This window comes from Miscanthus floridulus, chromosome 3 (genome assembly GCF_019320115.1).
Source record: "Miscanthus floridulus cultivar M001 chromosome 3, ASM1932011v1, whole genome shotgun sequence".
NCBI lineage: Eukaryota > Viridiplantae > Streptophyta > Magnoliopsida > Poales > Poaceae > Miscanthus > Miscanthus floridulus.
In genome coordinates, this window is record NC_089582.1 from 128,505,111 (window position 1) to 128,510,960 (window position 5,850).

Genomic DNA, 5,850 nt, shown 5'->3' on the forward strand with positions numbered 1-5,850 from the left:
GATAATTTAGATAGAAATCAAACATGTTATATTTGTTGTCTTTCACAATTTAGGGATTTTCCCCCATTTTTTTTTTGTAGTGGTGGATAATTTAGATGCCATTTTTGGGGGTTATTTTATGCATTTTCATAATAGCAAATGTGGATAATTGTTTATAAAACAAATAGATCTATTGTGTATCATTGCACTAATGATTAGAGTCTATTAAACTAAAGGCCAGATGTTTGATTATTATAGGAATTAATTAAAAGAAATATTTTTTTCTTCTAGTATGTCTCATGCATATTAATCTGGAAACTTCAGTTAGAAATATCTAGATAATTATAGTTTGTCTTTTATTTTTCCCAAAACCCTCTCTGATAAGTGAGGTTAGTGATGACAGCTGGGATTATACATGTATTAGCTTCCCTCTCTGATAAGTGAGGTTAGTGATGACAGCTGGGATTATACATGTATTAGCTTTCAGTAAAATTTAAAAGCTGAAACTTTGGTCCCCACAGATGATGGTATGGGAAATGCACTTAACTGGGAGCATCAGTACAAAATCATCCTTGGAATTGCCAAGGGGATATTGTATCTCCACGAGGACTCGAGGACCAGGATCATCCACCGGAACCTGAAGGCTAATAACATTCTTATCGACGATGACATGGAACCGAACATTGCAGACTCTGGCCTGGCAAGGCTGCTAGTAGGACAAGGCCACGCTACTCCCACAGCCAGAGCTGTTGGGACATCGTAAGCTATTCTTGTGCACATGATGCACCACTGACACCTCGCATTAATCTTCTATAACTAAAAAGAATAAACCTGAACATTTTTTATGCGACATTGCAAACGTGGTATCATCATCCTGCCTCCCCGTGCGATCCCGCGGGGTGATCCGTGTTAAATATCCCATCGTTTTCGGGTCGTCGTTCTGCCTTCGCCCTGCGATCTCACGACTCCCGGCATCGCCTCGCCTCCGCACGCGAGCGCACGGCCCGGCAGTAAAAATGGAAGGTCATCCCAATCTCCACCTGGCGCTCCGTGACCCTCCCCGCGCCCCCTCCCCCCAATCGCGAGGCGCCTTCCTCAAATTGCCCGGCGCCTCTTCCCTCGAACGCTCGCCTCCTCGCCAAGGTCGCCCCCACGCTCGCTTTTTTCCCCGTTCAGCTGTGGCAGCGGGCGACGGAGCAGTCCTCCGGCCGGAGCGGACGCCGTGGTCGTGGCACCACGGTGACTCGACGCGGCGGCAGCGATGGCGGCTATGCCGGAGGCGACGTAGCGTCCCGACGGCCGAGGTCGCGCGGCATCCTGGTGGCTTTAGGCGGCGCAGCATCCCGGCGGCGCAGACGGTCAGTGTGCTCATCCTCCCGTCCAGGTTGGAAAGCTTCACGATTAGATGTTTGCTCCCCTATATGCTTTGTTTGATCTGATTAGATGTTTTACACGATTTTGATGTCTATTCATATTGCAGCGAGATTGCATTGGTCCAACGGAGCATCATGTTGCCATTGACTTCTAAGCCCTCCTCAGGTATTGACAAATGCCTTCAACAGATCCGTTTTGCCCTTTTCTTTCCAATACCTGTATATCGAATGGGGTTCTCCTTGAATTCAATGATCACAAATTAAGCCTGCAGCTTGTGATCAACATATACCACGATAAGAAGCTTGTGATCATAACCCTTGGTTTTGTTTATTTGATGAACTAGCAACAGTCAGTCTTATAAACTTAAACTAATTTTTTTTCTTCCTCAGTTATTTTTCCTATTCTCTGAATCTTGCTAGCAAAATTAGCCAACACTTCTCTTGTCCTAAGGTTATATGATGTAAATTTAATTTTCCATTGTGGGATGTATAATCTGGCCTATGTTGGCAAAGAAACATTTGTTTCCACGTTCATGCAGTGCACATTTGGTCTGGCAATGTATGGTTATTGGTGTCACTTGCCTTCAGTGTTGTGATCCCAATTTTGTCCCTAATTCAAAGATGGAAGTGCGCATTTCGGAATCCATACAATATTCCGATATCTATCATCTATTTTGTAACTTTGTTTTTTTTATTCTGAAGGGTTAAGAACGAGGCTTGAGTCTGCATATTTGTACGAAGTCCAGTACTGGTCACTGCAATTGAAGGTTACTTTGATGTATATATTGACTACTGCCATTGAGTCCAGGTTTCTCTATTTTTACTACTACCATTGAAGTCAAATCAGGTTGTAATGTGTATATTGCCTTTTGTTCCTTTACAAATGCAGTGGGAAAAATCAGTTTCAATTTCATCTCATAGGGCAAAAGAAATAGCCATAATGACAGGACCACTGCAACGAGAATTATATTATTTTTCTTGGTTTAGAGCTACCTTCTATGTACACGTTGCCAATTTGTTTGAGATGGAGTACATGTTTATACATTCTCCTGTTGGTAAAGAACAAGGTAGAAAAAATGTAGTCCTTTTCACTTTTAGACTACATAAGAGAAGTGTTTGATGATGGATTAGCAATTGGTGAACTGCTATAGTACTCATTGCAGGGAATTGAGAAGGTTGCTGAAAGAGATCTTACTGAACTTATTCTTATGGTCATATGGAATTGACTTGATGGTGCATGACGTGAATGAAATATCTGGACAAGCATAGGCTAACAGAAGTTGAATCAGCAATCAAGGTTTGTGGTATAATTTTCTTTAAGGCTATTGAGTGAGGTTTTTCTTTTTGGAAATTGGGAGAGTGGAGATAAACTTTTGGATGTAGATTTCCGTTGATGAGTACTGATTATCTGCTTTACTGGCAGCGAATATATGGATGCAATGTTATCTCATATTGTATGCAAAGGACAAGGCTTGTTTCTTTTTGGGTGCTTCAGTGCTTTTCTACTCTTCTGATAATCTGAATATTTGCTCCTCCTAGAAACCATCTTCTGTGAGCTCTCTGATTTTCCCCAAATTAATTTAGTTCATAATATAGGTTTTCCACAATGAGAGATCCTGCTGCACAGATATGTATGTATTTTGTAAGCCTATTTTATGTGTTAGTTTTCCCATTGCTCTGAGCTATCTGTATTAGCAGGGTTAGAAGGGAGATTGGTGATCTATAGTTGTTCCTTGTATCATCACACTCTCAGCATGTGCGGGTTTCACCATGTGCTGAAAACAATTGCTTCTTTCTAATTTTGCTTCCCATGTGAGGAATATGGTTTCCAGTATTCTTTATTGTAACTTCTTGCTTGGTGATTCACTTCATCTGTTTGCAAGATGGGTTGCTGTTCTTGTCTATTCAGTTGAACAAATGTAATGAGAGACTAACACCATTCTGTTCCAATGCACTGCATATTCTTTCTGATGGCTAAAAATTATGTTTCCTTTCCAGTTAACTGAAATGGGATTTATATCTGGTGCAGGTTGGGACGATGTAACTTTATGAATTTGCAAGGCTTCTGGAAATGCTTTTCCTTGGACTCTTGGAGAGGGACATGCAGAGAGCAACATCAGAAGTTAGTATTTTTTTTAATTACAATGCATCTGAGAACGCTTTTCCTATCAAATACAACTTTTGCAGAGACCAATAATTGCAATACTTTAGTTTTATTGATTTTATGGTTTGCAAACATTACATATGCCATCAGCTAAGATGTACATGAGATGTTACTTCCATGCCTTGGTTTTCATAGATTAAAAAATTTAACTAAGTGTGGTAGACAACCACTGTGAGATATTGACAAACTTTTGTTGAGCGTACATGACTTGTACAACACTGCCTCAAAGCATGGATCTCGAGAGATACACTGGTATATTCAGTAATTCGTAACATGTACTAGCAACCAGCACTGGTCATGATTACTTGATATGACATAATTAAGCTAGCTGATTCACTAGATCCATATACCTCTGAACATTTCAAAGTGGGAAGTGACAACATACTCCTTCCACTCTAGGACATACAAGAAGCATGAATCTAATGCAGTTATAGACTGTTCAATGGACTCTACAACATACTGAATAAAAACAAGCTTATATTAGTGAACTCAGGAATAGGAAAAATACCTCGATAGTTGCATCTAACAAACAACCACATAATTGTTGAGTTACAGATGGAATTTACTGATTTTTTTATTGCAAATTGATTAATATGTCAAGAACATCTTCTCTTAGTGGTGATCAGGCGAACCAGATCCACTACTTTTGCTTCGGTTATCAAGGCTCTGTTTCAGGTATATTTCATAGCTCATCTCATATCTGAATCTCAATGACTTAATCTGAGCTAGGCAGCTAGCTGATTCACTTGGCCCATTCACTAGGTAGAGAGGTATATTGTGCAAAACTGAATTCCAGTCCTTGCTCGTTACAGAGAGTAGTTTGATACTGTATATATTCTATACAAACAGGCATGCCACTGATTTTTATTTAAAGGATAAGATGTTTTTTTTCATTGGTGAAACACTGTCTTTTCAATCCGGGACTTTGACTTTGAACCTATATAAGCATTCAGTGGATCATGATTAAGTAGAGGCCGGTTTATTAATTGTTTAGCTTCATGAGCAATTTATATGTTTGAGAATGCAGATGGTACTTGTTCTTGAGCAAAACTGAAAACAGATGCTACTGCTATCTCTATTTTTTTTTCTGTAGTACAATTGAAAATAGATGCTACTGCTACACTTAATTTTCTTTGATCCCTAGCCAATATATTTTTGAGTTATGTATAGGGTCAGAGCAGCAGGTTACGAGTTAGGAACATACAGTAATTGGACTTCAGCCAGGCACTGCCTGTGGACTTGAAATCAGATTTTTTATAGAAAAAAAAACATTAAATGTTACTGTTAAGCAAAAGAATTTGTGCTTGTTGCAACCTGGAAATAAACAAAATAACACAAAAGAGAATAAATAGCCGCACTGCAATCGTGTTGTTGGCGTCCTGGTGTTCCATCACCACTCTGCATAGAACCCGAGCAAGTAGCACATGCCATGCACATTGGATGGCGGTGCGGCAGCGGTTTTCAACAGAGGGGATGCATTGAAGGAATGCTTATGAGATGTAGATAAACCTTTTCCAATGCAGACCGGCATGCCTGAGTGCTGGACATTTTAAGCCTGATGCTTATGGAAAAATAAACAGATTCCCACAGGTGGCATCAGAGTTATTTTTTTTTCTCATTGTGTTGCACAGCCACTGCCTAATGTTATGATTGTTTGACAGACAATAGTCTAAAACATAGAAGAGATTTCCAGTCATTTCAGCTTAATCGTTTGATGTCTCTAATGGGTCAAAACTGTTAATTTCAGGAAAGTATCCCAAAGGTCACAGAAGAGAAGGTGATTGAAGACATGCTGGGAGTAGAATCAAACCATAGTTCAGCTGTCTATTCCAAACTTCTGTCATATGAATTTCAGTGATTCAAGGTTTGATTGCAGTCAAACTTACGGTGTTCATCACTTTGCACAATCTCGTAGGTGTCATGTTTGCTTCATGTATTCTCTTCTGGTGTGTTCCAACTGATTAGGACAGGGGAAGTGTTCTGGCTCAAGAATTCGTTGCCCTCTACTACAGGAAGGAGCATTATATTAGATTCGGCAAATCTTTTGATTGCTGATGCTTCAAAAAGTTTTGGAAGCCCCATTGTCCTACTGTCTGTACATGCTATTTCAGGTCAGGTGCCAAGAAGCACTTGGCTAGGGTTAATGCCATTGCACATTGGCACCTCAATAGCCCCTTGCCTTTTTTAAGCTTTTACTATCATATAACTTGTTGCAGACTTTGTATCTGCATATTAAGTTTAAACGATAGTGCTTATTGTATGTCTTAGTCAGGGTTTCCCTTTTTATATTTTATTAAAAGTAGATCCTAGTTTCTAGACTCTCTTAGTTACTAT

At 39.8% G+C, this 5,850-nt stretch overlaps 1 long non-coding RNA gene across 7 annotated transcripts; it reads left to right on the forward strand.

Annotated features, from left to right (window-relative positions):
• The first annotated feature begins 945 nt into the window (after nucleotides 1-945).
• Nucleotides 946-5,591, forward strand: LOC136546895 (uncharacterized). Of its 7 annotated transcripts, none has more exons than XR_010781454.1 (8): nucleotides 946-1,363; nucleotides 1,460-1,518; nucleotides 2,055-2,419; nucleotides 2,516-2,649; nucleotides 2,776-2,903; nucleotides 3,382-4,191; nucleotides 5,264-5,380; nucleotides 5,482-5,591. It is a non-coding gene; the product is annotated as an uncharacterized lncRNA (long non-coding RNA). The 7 variants fall into 7 exon arrangements; XR_010781453.1 differs by having other exon boundaries at nucleotides 3,382-3,474; nucleotides 4,118-4,191; nucleotides 5,264-5,591; XR_010781451.1 differs by having other exon boundaries at nucleotides 3,382-3,474; nucleotides 4,133-4,191; nucleotides 5,264-5,591.
• The last annotated feature ends 259 nt before the right edge of the window (nucleotides 5,592-5,850 follow it).